Below are 16,114 nucleotides of genomic sequence, written 5' to 3'. Positions count from 1 at the left end.
CTGTTGTACTAGGCAAGTTTCTTTAGTGAAACACTTTAGTGCTTATTTGTACTAGTGGCATGCTCACTAACTCAAATAGTGTTGGACTCCCCTATCTTTTCCCCTGAACTTTCTCCCTCCATTCTTCTCTCTTTTTAGCAACTGCTAATATCAAGAGCTGGAAAACTATACAGAACTAATAAAGCAGCATGTGTTAGGTTGCTATTACATGCGTTTTCTTACCTCTAGAAACTGCCTTGTCTTAGCTGTTCCACTGTCTTGAGGCACACATTGTTAACTGATTGTTTCTGCTGTGGTCTGGCAAGCTGCCTCAAGGTTTCTGTCTGCAACATTCACCCTCACTCCGCTCCCCTACAGTCCCATTCCCACCCACCCCCACATCAATTACATTTATACCTTCCATAAGTTCCTCCCCTTCCTGTCTAACCCCCAATCAACACCCAGACACCTACACCGGTATCCTCCCATTCACTCCACCCTAATTATCTTCCTTGTTAATATTTTCCCATCTTGAATCTTCCTAATTCTTCTCCTCCTTAACTATAGTTCCACAACCTTTTCCTAACATGTACTCTGTATCAAAACCTTGTATTACCTTAATCTCCCTTACCTCCATTCTTCTTTTCCTATCCCACACCACCTCCTTAGATTCTATATTCCACTCCCCAACTTCAAACTTTTCCACATCACCCATTGCACCCCACACTAATACCAAGTTTCTCTGACATCTCACCCTTTCTATCCAACTTCCATATTTGACACCTTACAAAGATTAGATCCTTTGTCATCATAATCAAACTAAAATTAATTTACAACCGCCATCATAGGCCTCTCTTCATTACTCAACATCCCTCCATAATTACATGTCACTACCAGGCCCTCTCTCTATGTGGCAATATTCACCCCAACCCTGGACCATTCAACCATTCTGCCCAAAACCTTTCTTCTAGTGCCAAGAACCTCTGCTTCAGTACAATTAATGTATGTAGTATCTGTAACAAAGCCACCAAATTCCATGCCTGGCTCTCTCACTACTCCCCAGATATTGTAGCAGTCACAGAGACCTGGCTAAAGCCACATATTGCTAACACCGAAATAATCCCCCCGGGATATAATATACATAGAAATGACCGGCTACATAAAAAGGTGGAGGTGTTGCATTAATCTACTGTGATACTTTAGCTGTTACACCATATGATAAATTTATACTAACATTTGGAAATATGGAATTATTGATAGTTAACCTTCACATCAACAACAGAAAACAATTATGTATTGCTGTACTCTATATTCCCCCAGGTCAAAGCATGCCTACTCTGGAAGATCTACTATCCTGGAACACCCTCAATATATCAAATGAAACCATCATTCATGGCGACACAAATATAAACTGCAAAACTCTCATCTCTGACTCCCCATTATTATTAACTTGCACAGGTTTACTCAACTCATCTCTAACCACAATCATAAGGTAAAAAAACAAACAGAATCAACTCTAGACTGAATACTCGTCTCACACCCTCAAAAATTCACCAAGGCAGGGACCCTACCCAATATCTTTAGTGACCATCTTCCTGCCTATACCCATAGAACTCAACTTGTCTAAGAACAACTAGGAATCTTACCCATTTCAATGAACAACTATTCTTAGAGTCTCTAAAAACTCACAACTGGTCCCCTACCAAATTTCTCCCACTGGATGAAGCAGTCAACTACTTCAATAAAGTATTTTTAGATATTCTAGACAGTCTTGCCCTCACACGTGTCAAAAGTAAAGCCTAACAATGCCCCATGGCTAACTGAACAAACTAAACATTTACTTACCTCCAGGGATAAAGCCTGGAAGGAATGGCATAGAAATAGAACCCCACAACTTGAACTCAGATATAAACAACTCCGTAACAATGCCAAAAAGCAAGTCATCAATGATAAAAAAGCTATTTCTCCACTAAACTCACTACCCAACAAAATAACCCCAAATTGTTTGGGAACTCTGTTTCCTCTCTCCTAAATCCTGGTACAAAACACAAACCCTGCCCATCTCCTGACAAAGGCCCTCAAGAAATTACCCAAGCCTTCAATTCTCATTTTATTGATACTATCCAAAAACTTGTTAATGATTTCTCTCTACAAACTAACAAAAGTATAATTGGCAACATAAATGACAATACACTCTCTAACCACTCCCCCCACATCAATTGCAATTCCAACAAAAACCCATCCACTCCTCTAGTTACATCACAACCAGTACCCACCTCTCTAGTTCGTAAACTGCTCTCAAAATTCAAACCATGCTCCCCCTCTTCCAATGGCCTCCCAGCTGAATACTTAAAACTTGCAGCAGATTCTATAGCTCTTTCAATTAGCATTCTCATTAACTGATCAGTCTCTGAATCATATGTCCCACAACTATGGAAAAACTCAATTATTACTCCCCTTTACAGTGGTCTGTCCAACAACCAGCCCATCGCCATACTTTCGCCTTTATCTAAAATTCTAGAAAAGTGTATTCATTCTCAAATACTAAAACATCTCACAGACAATAACCTACTCACACCCACCCAACATAATTTTCAACCAGCACACAGCACAACAGCCTTACTGTCATTTACTAGCACTTTATACAAAGCTCTTGATGCAGGCCTACTAACATCAGTGATCCTACTAGACCTATCAAAAGCTTTTGATACAGTGCCCCACTCAAAACTGCTTTTACAACTTGAGACCATAAACTGCTCCCAACACAGTCTAACCTGGTTCCATAACTATCTACACAACAGAAAACAGTCTGTTAAATGGCAAAGTAAGCAATCTGATTACCTGCTCAATAGCACAGGCTTACCCCAAGGGTCTATTCTTGGGCCCTTGCTTTTTAACACATTTATTAATAATCTCCATAAAGCATCCCTGCAAAGTACACTCATTCAATACGCAGACGATTCAACTATGATTACATCCTCTAAAAACACCTCAGATCTCCTAAAGTTAACACAAAATGCATTTACTTCCATCAAATCCTGGATTAACAAAGCTCAAATGCTACTTAATCCCAAAAAAATCAAACATTTTACTCTTCACAACCAAACTTCTAACTCTGGACTTTAAAATATTCTCTCAAAACAGTACAGAAATTGAAACTGTAAAAACAGCCAAACTACTTAGCATCATAATTGATGACAAACTATCCTTTGAGAATCATATACTCAGCAAAATCAAGAAGAACCATTTTAAGTTTGGCAAACTCTATAGGCATAATCTCTATTTGGACAAGTCTACCAAGTTGAAACTAGCTAATAGTCTGCTTCTACCCTCCCTCCTCTATGGTTGCCCCATTTTCACTAACCTACACACATCTCTCCTGAACAAACTGCAGTCATGCTACTATAAAATAGCTAAGTTTGTCTCCAACATGCCAACTCACACGCATCATTGCCTGGCCATTTAATCTGTAAACTGATTTGAGTTCCCTCATTTCCTACATTACTCCCAACTTACACTTACCCACAAACTACCAAATAATCCAAACGTCTGCCCATCCCTTCAAACTATAATACAAATACACACCCCTACTCGGCATCTTAGGTCCTCTGACAAACAGCTCTTAAACATAACTAAACCCAGCAAAAGAGCTGGACAATGTCTCTATTCCCGTGTTTGGTTCATAATTGACAACTAATCTGTAAGTATAATCTACATAGACTATTTTGCAGATAATTATCTACTCAACTTTTTTATTGAATATGTTGTTGATATTCCCATACCACATTTATGAATATGGGATTAATAATTATAACATTAAATCAATCTGAAAGTATACAGAGTATAGTTTGTCAGTAAATGTATTTTATATTTTAATCATCCTGCTATATGGGCTAGATTCCAGAAAGAGTCTAAGTCTTCTCTGATTCTGAAAGATTTGCTCTCAGTTTAAGTGACTTACTTTGGTGCAAGGCCTACTTATAAACAGGCTTATGACGGGGACCAGATTCCAAAACACCTGCTCTTAGCCTGCTCTCAGTGTCAGCATATGGTCACTTGCACTGAGAGCAGGTATTTGGAATTAGGGCCTAAATATTTAGATACTTTTGGGGGGTTATTAATTACTACATTTATAAGTTTCTCATAAACAATTCTTAATTTTGGTGCATTAGTGATAGTGTGGTGATACTAATACATGTATTTTTTTATGGAGATGTGTCATTTTCTCTTTGAATACATCTCAAAGTAAAAATGTACTTGTCTATACAAATCTGTCCTAAGATGATTTTTTTTCCAAATCACAGTTTTAATTTTTTTTTTTGCACATCTATAGTTCTATACTAATTGTCAATCCATGTAGTTTATATTTTTTGTCTTGTACTACCTCTAATAATCTAAACTAAGTAAACTATAGTAGTAGGTGAAATGACTTTTATACTTAGCTATATCACAGAATGGATTTTTCCTTTGCTATATGTAACTGCCAAAATACTTCTAATGGCATATCACAAGAGTTTCTTCTTACTTATATTATGCAGTTGTGAAATACAGGAAAATATAGTTTAGATTTAGTTACATGGACAATTAAATCTTCATTACAGTTTTATTTCATTATTTTCAACTTATATATTTTAACTTTTTAATATTGCAGTGTATTATAACTTAACTAAGCATATTATAGTTATATTCCATTGAGCTTTAAATAATTTCAGCAATAATTTAGGTTATGTTGACACTTAGTATGAGTGACAGTCAAAAACAAGAGTAGGAACATTGTGTAGATTTGTGGTATGCTTTTAATGCCAAGTTGTTTTAATTTTAGTATTAGATTTATAATTTATTCTTATCTGGATTTTTTAAATTGCACTTCATGTTCATAATATTTTGCAGTTATACAATTTTTAATTAGAATTTTAAAATTACTTTAATTGATGTATTTAAAAATCTAAAAACAAGAAAAGAAGGCATGTGTCCGTGCAGCTAATATCCACCACAAATAAGCAGAAAACAGCTCATGTAATGTTCCCTCAGTGCAAATACTTCTATAGTTAGCTCCAAAATGAAGATAAAATTTAAATAACCAATGCTGCCACTATAAAAATATAAAAACAAAAGTCAGGTACATAGGTTAAGCACTTTCATGCTTATTTAGCTGTGTGAAGGACTTCCTCAGAACCATTTACCCAAGATACAATTTTCCTTATGTACACATAGGTGTAATTGTTTAGTGGTCTTAGTGGTCCATACCAATTTTGTTTAATTACATTATTTTAAAGACTATTCATATTGAAATATTTTCATTTAAAAAGACAGACATAATGTACTATCTCAAAGGCAAATGCATATAAACCATCTGAAAAAAATTATACAAATATTATCAACAATGTTTTAAACAATATTTTAAAATAGACAACACTTAGTTAAAATAAAAAGTCAGGACAAGTCTTGTAAATGTGTTTAAAAGTATAAAACATGAACATATTAAAGTTCTAATAGGTGCATTCGAAAGATAATGTCATAAACACTCAGTTTCATTTTTAAAGCTAGGAGAATAGAAATCTGTTAATTTAAACCTGGGCAGTTAGTGGCATTTAATCTGAACTGCCAAATCATCTCCCTAAATTCTAAATATGCCCCCAAAGATCTTCCTCTTTCATTGTAATGCACTGTTTCCAAAATGCCAAAAAGGAATTTTTTGAAACCCTTGCAAGACTGAGTATATTTAAACAAAGAACCGTTAGTATATTCTCTCATAAGATCATAGCTATGTTCACAAATGCATTTATGTAGCTGTCTCTCAGTCTTGCCAACATAAACATTCTGATGGGCAGTACAGACTGAGATGTAAATGACTCTAGTTCTACAGTTCTCTTTCACTAAACTAATCTGTATGGTTTATAAAATGGCACTGGTTGCAAACACCACAGGGGTAGGTTTCTCCTTTGTGTGTGGTGTCTTGGATACTAGAGCTTCTTTCCACTAACTTTTTTAAATTTTTACCTGTCTTGTAGGTAAAGAGGGGTGCTTCACCAATTGTTTCCATAAGTTTGGTATCTATTTTAAAAATGTTCCAGTTATTTTTGATAATGGATTTAATATTTTTAGTCATGTTGTGATATTTAATAATGAGAGAATTGGTATAACAACAGTTAGTTTGTGTTCCAGTGCCAGCATCTGTAGTACAGTCCCCTGCTATAATCTAAACTCAGTAAGGGTCAGTATTTCTTAGCCCATTCTTTATATACGTCCTTTGCTATGTTGTACAATAACTGTTTGGGATTACCCATTTCCAGAAACATAAAAATAATCTTTTCCAGTTCCCTCTAAAATAAATAGATATTTGAACACATCCTGGCTGCTCTGATGAACTGTCCTTTGGAGTTCTTTTTTGTATGAATATGGTGGCAACTGTTATATTGCAAATAACTGTTACAGAACTCTCCTTCCTGAAAATAGTTGATTCAAAACAGTTGGAGTCCAAGTATTTAGTTAAACTTGCATCTAAATAGTTAAATGCTCACAAAGTTTGTTGGTGAGTTAACTTAAAAAATTCCATAGTGTTGTTTATATAGTGGAGGAATTCTGTAATTTCTAATTCTGAGGATGTCCATAAAATAAAGATATCATCCAGATACCAAAAATAGACCTTCCAACAGTTTTTAATTTGGAATCCAATATAAAATGCCTCTCCCATTTATACATAACAAAATGTGTGTATGGGGGAGGTGGCCACCAAAGCTACTCCTTTCTCTTGTCTGAAATATTCCCCCTCAAAAAAGATGAAAATATTGGTCAAAATAAGTTTCATTAGTTCTACCAAGAAATTAATAGTTACATGATTTAAATGGGTAAGTTCTAATAAAGCTTTATTGAAAATTTCTAGCCCTTCTCCATGATGGATGCTCATGTATAGATCAACGGCATATATTGTCAAAAAGATACCATCCTTAGAAAAATATTTCTGTCTTAGTCTCTTTAAAAAGTCCCAGGAGTCCCTAAGGAGGTGAGGTGTATTGTTTAGTACATCCTTCAAAAACATGATCAATTAATGCAACTAAGGGGGTATGAGTTTTGGATGTCTGCACCACTACAATAATTCTGTATGGTGGGTCACAGGGGTCTTTGTGTTCTTTAGGGATTCTGAAGATGGAAGGAACCAGTGGGACCTTAGTTAACAAGAATCCATATGTATCCAAGGGAACTGCACCTTGAATTAAACTGACTTCAATGAAAAAAATGTATTTTCCTGTAAGCAATATTTATTTTGTTCTTTGAGACTATAGTGTATTTTTCAGTGGCATGTAAAATATTTAACATTTTACTGGTGTAATCTACCTTGTCTGCTAGTACTACTCCACCTCCTTTATCTGGCTTCATTATTCTCATGGCTCTGTTAGCAATAGGTTTTAATACAGATCTTTCTTCCTTAGTTACGTTATCTTGGAATCTACTATTGTTGTTCCATAACATGTAAAGATTCCTTTCACAACTTTTCTGAAAGCATGTAATAGTCAGATGAAGGGGGGGGTTGAATGTACTTCTCTTCCTACAAAAATAAAATATAGTATTGGTTTCTGATATTGTTTCTAATAGTATAGTAAACAGATTTATCTTGCAAACATATAATCTCAGTTTTAATAACAAATCAGAAATATCACCAATACTGTTGGGTACAAAACTGAATCCCTAAAAGGTTGAATAGTTCCTTACTAATAACTTGACTACTGTAATTATAAATCTTGAAATTATTATAAGTGTATGTATTCCCTTTAACAAGAATATGTTCTGGGGATATAATACTGTGCTCTAGGTGCATTGGTTCTTATTGAAAAGTGGTGTAACTATCCTTACATCTTCCCGTCAACCTATCTTTTATTCTGCCATTACTGTGGTTCAAAGTGGTGTTCTGGGGTTCTTTAGGTATTGAAACAAGTCTTTTTGACCTCTGTGGGAGTGGGGGCTGGGGAATTATTGTTATCTAGAGGGGGTTGGGGATGGGAATGATGCATCTCATCTATGTTGTCAGCAATGTCCAAATCAATATTGTCATTCACATTATGGTTTGTAAAATTACATTATTTCTAGCATGAAAATTCAACCAAGTGCCTTCTCCAATTTTAAAATTGTTGACATTTTTAGGTATAGGGTAGACACAGTATTCTTGTAATCATTCTCATCCCTCAGTAATTTCTTCTTTTTCTTGCAATAATTAGTTTACATCTAGCTTCCACTCTATCAAAGATTTCATTATATCAGTTCTTATTGAACTCAAATAATAAATCATCACAGATATTATTATTCAAAATAGAAATCTCATCATATATACTGTTAATTTGGGAAGCATTCCATTTCACAATCAGTTTCATTAATTTAATATGATTCCTATCAAGCATTTCATTCAGTCCCTGATAAATGTCACTGTTATAAGGGAGGCCATTAGGGAATTTAAACATTCTCAAACCTTTTGGGACCATTTTGTAATTAATACATTCATTTAAAAAGCTGTTGTCTACTTGTACATTTCTAGCTTTTAATAATCATTTTTCTACAGTCCCAATAATAAAAATGAGATTTTCTTCTAGGTTTCGATTACAGTCCACAATACTCCTATTTGAGAATGAAATCTTTGTAAAACCATTCATGGACATTACTCTTGTCTTCTGCTGGTGTAACAATGTTCAAGTTCCTTGAATTTCTGTAAACTTCTTGCAAACGATGGTTTATTCTGCAGAGATTCCATTATTAAAACAAACAGTTTCAGGAACTGTTTGAGTTGTTCCTGATTCTGGACATGCATTTTCATCCATTCTCGGGGCTGTATGTGATCATATTGGCAGCATGGGTTATTTAAATTTCATCTTTATTTTGGAGATGAATACAGAGGTATTTACACTGAGAGAGAAATATGTAAGCTGTTTTCTGGTTATTTAAAAATCTAAACATTTTAATACCTATCTGATATATGACTTCTTTAAAAGTACTTTCTATTAACATAAATGGCATTAATAGTGCTAACAAAAGAAGGGACTTATTTAAATATTTAAATTGTAATAAATATCACAAGAAACTAATCCTGTAGAAAAATGCTTTAAATATTTGGTTAAGAATTATAAAATAATTGGAGTTTTAGTCCTTAATAGCATAACTATTCTAATTCTAAAGGCATATTGTCTTTGTCTTAGAACTTCATAAAAACTGTATTATATTACCCAGCATGTACTGGTTTCCAGGAGTGGATTCTAAATTAGCTCAAAATAACTTGGATATTATTTTATCAAAAATGAAAGGAAGCTTAATTCTAACTGGTAACTTTAACTAACTATATCATAGATAGAAACAATATTAGTTTCAAACGAAGCAAAGATTTCAGTTATAGAAAAAAGCACTAACATGGAGAATCGAGTCTTAAAAATATAATATATGCTAGAAAAAAATCATTTTTTATCAGTTATTCTTTTTGGTTTTGGAACCCAAACAAGAACTGATATAGTTTATACCTCTCCTGATGGATTTAAAATCCAAACTAAAAAAAATATTACTTTTAATATTACTGTTAACACCAGAAGATTTACTTTATTTTCAAGAATTCCAGCTAACTAAACAACCAGATTTTAAATATTGGTTAAACAAAGAAATAAAGTATATGGATCTAAACAATAATAAACAAGGTAATGATATTATTCATTGGGATTATTTCAAAGTATATATTCATGAAAAAATTAAGAGCTGGTGCTAAGAAAACTTAGGAAATGGGATGAGGGACTTGAAGTATTACAGAAACAATACTTGTGGAAAAGATACATGTTCCAACTGGTACATATATCCCATGTTTACAGACCTATCTCATATTTAAACAGTGACTATAAAATGTTTTATGTCAGTCCTAGAAAAGATTAAAATATTGTAGCTTTACTAGTCTGCAAAGATCAAACAGTTTGTATTCCAAAAAACGCATGATAACATTAAAAGACGAATAACTATAATTGATAATGCAAATACAAATAGGTTCAAGTTAGCAATTTTGAGTCTTAACTTGGGAAAATTTTTCAACTCTGTCAATTGGTTTTATTTATTCCAATCATTAAAAATATATGGGTTCACCACACAATTCATTATAATATTACAAAATTTATATTTAATGCCAAAGCATTAATTGAATTATGGATTACTATTAAAATAAAGAATGTGCTTTAATTGTTTATTCATGACAGCAGAAAAATAATACCAAAAAACAGATATTTTTTGAATCAACAGATCAAAACAGTTAATACTGTCATTATACAATTCAGTGTATTTGAAATAGCCCATATAAGGTAAATTTCTATCCAGAAAAGTTTAGACATGTAATCCATGCATACAAAATACCCAATTTATGTTAACTACACATAGTTGAAGGAAAACAATAAAAATGTGCCTTGTAATATATTTTCCTTGGATAATATATGCTGCAATGCTTTGCATTAATGCATAAGTGCTCCATAACCATATTGTGATTTTTTTTTTGTTTGTTTCTTAACTTCTGCCTGTGAAACATATTAATTTTACAGCATGCAGCTGTGAGAGAGTAGTGACACTGCAATACAAGAATAAAAATAAATGTCTGGAACTGTAGATCTTTCCTGACTTCTTTCCATAAAAAGCATTCACAGAAAACATGAAACAGGTTACCAGCAGCATTAAAATGCACAATGTTGTGCTATTAGTTCTACAAATCCATGTGCTGTTAACTTTTAATGTCCTTTTATGTTTTTGTAGGGGGGAAGCCCCCCACACCCCTGAAAATTATATATACCAACTCCAAGATCACACTACAGTGATGAAAAGGGTAAATTCCCTCATCTTCACTGTACCGTGATCTCCATTCACACTGCCAAACTCATAATAATGAATCACGCTTTACTCTCGTTATTATGAGTTCGTAGTATTCCACTTTGACATTGTGCAACTTTGAAGCTGTACTTTCTTTTAACTGATGTTCGATCAACTGCATTTCCAGTTTATGATAGTAAACCTTAAATTATGCTTATTTCATCTGGTTTTGAAGTTAAAATGGCCACAAAATATGTTCTCCTTTGTCAACTCTGTTATTTAATCTTACAACAGAACCAATTGCTAAAAGTGTTAAAAAATAATATTAATATTGAAGGATTTAAGGTTGGTAAGTTTTAAGAATTTAAAATTCATCCTTTTGCTGACAATATCCTACAAAGCATAGATGCAAAAAAGCCAGTTATAGAAATTACTAATTGTATTAAATTGTTTGAAGATATATCTAAAATTATATTTAATCAGAAATTGATACAAAATATACTGATTATAATTCATTAGTTAGAAATCATACTAAATACCTACGAATCTACTGTTTATATTTTGGTTCATAGGATGATACCAGGCTATTGGCCCCGAGGCCCTTATAAGCCTAGCCAAGAATTTCACCCATGTTCCCACAAAGTCAGCACCTGTTTCCCCTGTACAGCAGGGACACAGTTGGGATTCCAGGGGTAGATTTTCTGTTTCCTATCCAGGTTCCTATTAAAGAGGGCTAGAGAGGTATTCTGCATAACATGGAGAGGGAGTCTATTCCAAAGATAGGGGAATCTCTGGGACACAAGTCTATCCCGCCAACAAGTTCTATTAATGTCACAGACCAGGTTTAGGCCTTGCGTGTGGGAAGCCTGAGTGAATTTTGACTTATGGATATGCAGCAACTCCATCAAGGCTGGGTCTGAGATGGCCTTGTATGCTAGACATAGGTCACCTCTGAGCAGTCTGTATGAGACTGAGTAGATGGACAGGGCATTTAGTCTATCTGTATAGGACAGGTGTTTGAGACCCCGGATTTTCCTGGTCAGAAAACTCTGTGGTCTCTCCAGCTGCTGCATGTGCTTGGCAAGGTACATGCCAAAGGGGCATTGTACTCAATAATGGGTCTGATAAGGGATATAGGGATGTTATGACCTTCTTGTTACTGGATGAAATACCCTTACTTATGAGGTGGGCCATGAAGAAAGCCTTCCATACAATGGAGGCAATGTGGTGGTCAAAAGTCAGGTTGATATCAACCTGGTTTCCCAAGTCCCTCACTACTGCTTGTGACTAATCATAAATAAGAACATTGTCATTATAATGGAGGAGATAAATATGTTAATCAACAAGCATAATAACTTGTTTTTTCTCATTTAAAAAGACTATTGCTAATTAAAATGATTTTATTACCAAAAATTCTATATATTTAAACTATAGCTTTACCTCCTGTGGAAAAAAACTAATAAATAAAATTAATGAAATATTATTGAAATTTATAAGGCACCCTTTAAAACAATGAACAGCTTTTATTAATCACACTAACTTGTGGAAAGACAGGGGATCTGTTTTCCAAATATCATTGTCAATACTCAACTTTGCTGACTTTTGTTTTTTACTATGGCTTGATATTTCAAATAACGTACAATGGAAACTAATGTTCCATATATATGTTGTAATTCTCATCCAAAATCCAGTCCATTCTCTTTAAATATAATAAATAATTAAAATGATTTTTCAAATTCCTGAAATAATTTAATAAACTTAAATTATTGTAACATGATTAAGACATGTTTTGGTTAATTTATAAAAAGAAATATCTCTAAGAAACTGAATTTTTTCCTATCTTCCAACAGCCTATTTTCAAAGACTTCCTGACAGTAAGATACCTCATTGAATTTTGGAATTGAAATCTCTTAACCTTATGTTTTGGCCTAATCTTTTAGAGGGCTCAATTACCATAGCAACAGATAAAATTATAAAGCATTATAACATATTAAATGTTAATCATGCAATAATATGTGTGTGTGTGTGTGTGTGTGTGTGTGTGTGTGTGTGTGTGTGTGTGTGTGTGTGTGTGTAGAAAGAGAGAGAGAGACACATACACACACATATATTAGCATACCTAGAAATAAAAAGAAATGTGACACCTGAAATAATAAGAAATAATTACCCTAAAATTTTAGATTTTCTTTCAATTAATGGGATGGGTGAGATAAAACCTCTACTCACATCAGTGAACAAGTTAGTGTTAAATTTAGATATTAAATTTATTAGAAAACAATGGAATTAATTTGCCCAATATAATCTTATTGATGTTGAAAATGACAATTGCAGAAATTTAATAATGAGTTCAGTAAAATTTACTTTCTCTTATAATTATTGGAGAATCTTCATTGTAAATACAACATACATTTATTACACTTCACTTTAGTTAATAAAAGTAGTGAAATATATGTTGCAGATATAGAAAACCTTTAAAGCAGACTTGTATCACATTTTCTAATTCTGAGAAAAACAGTCAATATTGGGATGACTAAATTTATTGAAAGCTTTATGGTCTGATAATTGTGAAATATCTGATTCCTTATTGATGACAAATAGTCCAATTCAGACTTGTACTGGCAAAGATTAGTATATTCTATTTTGTGGACCTTACTTGCAATTGCAAGAAAGATTGTTACAAAAAACTGAAAAAGAGAACATGTACCTAATTGTATTGCATTTATAAAGTGTAACAAAAAGAAAGATCTGTCATTATAATGAGATCTAGTGGTAGAAAATCAAAACTGAATCACTGGATGAATGTATTAACATTACAGGATTAATATAATGAGTCAATCAATTATGTCATTGAAAATATTTGATGTGCAACTTACTGATATATTTTTGATCTTGTAAATATTAACTGCTTCGTCATGCTTTACTGAAAAATAAAAAAAAAATAAAAAATAAGTTCATAAGAAACAAGGTGTTTCATTGGGAAGAAAAATGTAAGAGAAGGGCTACTTTACTTAGTGGATGATATAATCAGCACATATAAAGCAAATGAATAAAGTGAAAAAAATTAGCAATGTTTGTGTCTGTGAAAATTCCATAATTTGACAAGTTCTAGTACAGGGCAACTAAATACACATTCATATCTGAATGAACTTCTTATTAAGTAAAGGCTATAAAAGGATATCAAGTGTGATACCAAATACTTATTTTCTAATTTATCAGATAAAAAATATTTAAAATGTTAGTTTTCTGAAGTCCAAAAGAAACTACAGCCCAAAACTGACAATGCAATCTACTCTTAGCTTAACCTTCAGCTAACTTGGCATTTCTTGGAAGGTTAAAAAAGAATACCTTTCATGTTCAATTCTCCATTTTAAAGCTAATGTGGACTTGACCACGTGTGAGCCAAAAATAGGCTCCCCAGTTTCTTGAAAATGTACCCTGCATACTGCTTTGTGTTCAGAATATCATATCTAAATACAATAATTAAAGAAAACTAGCAACCAATGAAAACCGGCTGTTTCTTTCTCCACAGAAGGCATATAATCTTTAATAAAAGTAGTAAAATAATTCTAGCAGAAATGGAGGTGCTAGGAATATGGCTGCATATAGTTTCTGTTTAATTGAGAAGCAGTGAGTAAGACAGAGAGAAAACACATTCAATTGTTTATAACTGAATAAACTGGTGGCAAGCAATTTATCTGCAAGTGTTGGGGAGGTGCATGCTTATATGCACACGCACACTTGTATGTCAACTTTTTAGAACTTCAGATTGTTTAAAGATAATGTTTTATTTTAGAGAGTGGAGTTCATATGACTTCCTGTTCTAGACATGATGTATTTCATTGTTTTATACTAGGGAAGAAGTGCAGGATATTATTCTACCTACCATTTTAAGATTATGACTCACTGTCATCAATACAAAACTTTCCACTAGGACCTGTGATCAAGCCACAGCAATTAATTACCTTTTACACATTTGTCTCCATTAGTTTAATTTGCTAATAAGAAAAAAAAAAATCTGAGTAATTTAAAATGTGTTTGAAACTTGCATGTTGTATGTTATACTTGTGGATTTAACTGAAACAATGCATAGTATCCCAATTTTAACTAATGGAAAAACAGTGCCAATTTTTCAGTAATGCTAATTGTTGCAAGATACCAGGAAGAAACTTAATACTGGTGATTAGAACAGTTTTGTTGGCTCAAGCTTAAGCATCACACATGATCTGTAATGCTGAACTACTGGTAGTAGACTGTTGTGCATGTTTGATTCTAAACAAAGACTCTGAGCAAATATACTTTCTAAAGCCACATAGATTTGATTACAGATGACTTGAAATAAATGAGCTTGTGTCAGATGTGTACAGCCTGCACAGCTGGCAGGTAGGGATGAAGCCCTGACTATGGCCCAGGTTACCAGAGTTCATTTTACAGCCCTGATACTTGACTCTGGCAGAGAAGGTGGGTGTGCACTCAGACACACCTCCATGGCTGATCCTTTAGAGATCCCGGGGATGCATGGACAGTGCTTTCTAAAAGGGGGGTTGATTTTGCTGCGACACACATGGAAGCATGGGTGACACTCAACTAGCCCATTGTAGGTTACCCCCTTGGATGCAGCAAGTGCATGTGAGACAAGCACTAGGCTTTAAGGGAAAAAACTCCCTCTGCGGTAGTATGATGCTGCCCCAGGGTGCCCCAATTTCTTCATTAGCCCTGAACATTAGTCAGAGTATTTCCCGGGACTGCTAAGGTGGGCTTGACAGCACAAATTGATGAGGGCAGACCTTGGGAGCAGCTGATGGCCAGCTGTGGGGAGCCCAAAAAATTAATATAGAGAAAGACAGCTCTGTGGTGCAGGAGGGATAAACCCTTGACTAACTCTGATCACCAGGGACTGACTAGCAACCTAATCAGGAGGAGGAGATAAGGGAGGTTAAAAATGAGTGTCCAGTACTTGTTTGTCTATCCCACAGGGTGTGAGGTAGTGTAGCCTGTTGCAGTGCTTGTTGCAGAGACAGAGGTCTGTAGTATGCAGTTAATGGCATAGAAATGCATGTCTGACTGTGCCAAGCCACATCTTACATAGTAGCTTCTTGTGGTATTTGCATGAATGCGCATGTTCTCAGAGGAAAGCATAGCAGGCACACACATATATGAGCATGAATATCAGCCAGCAGACAGGAGAGGGCTTAGGACAAATTACAGAAAAACCCTAATGCGTGCCTAGGTGATGGCCCTCTATGATCGTCCCTATCCTCATGGGGATAATTAATGGGCCAGATGATCACAAGAGGGCTGATGGTAGCAGGCAGCAGGGGTAAAAGTG

At 34.2% G+C, this 16,114-nt stretch overlaps 1 protein-coding gene across 2 annotated transcripts in view; it reads left to right on the top strand.

The window, feature by feature from the left end:
* CHAT (choline O-acetyltransferase) overlaps positions 1-16,114 on the top strand; it is a 683,939-nt gene that overhangs the window by 521,801 nt on the left and 146,024 nt on the right. The gene's annotated exons all lie outside the window — the stretch shown is intronic.

Source organism: Protopterus annectens, chromosome 14.part0 (genome assembly GCF_019279795.1).
Source record: "Protopterus annectens isolate FY-2018-M chromosome 14.part0, PAN1.0, whole genome shotgun sequence".
NCBI lineage: Eukaryota > Metazoa > Chordata > Ceratodontiformes > Protopteridae > Protopterus > Protopterus annectens.
This window is presented reverse-complemented; position numbering and strand designations above follow the sequence as displayed.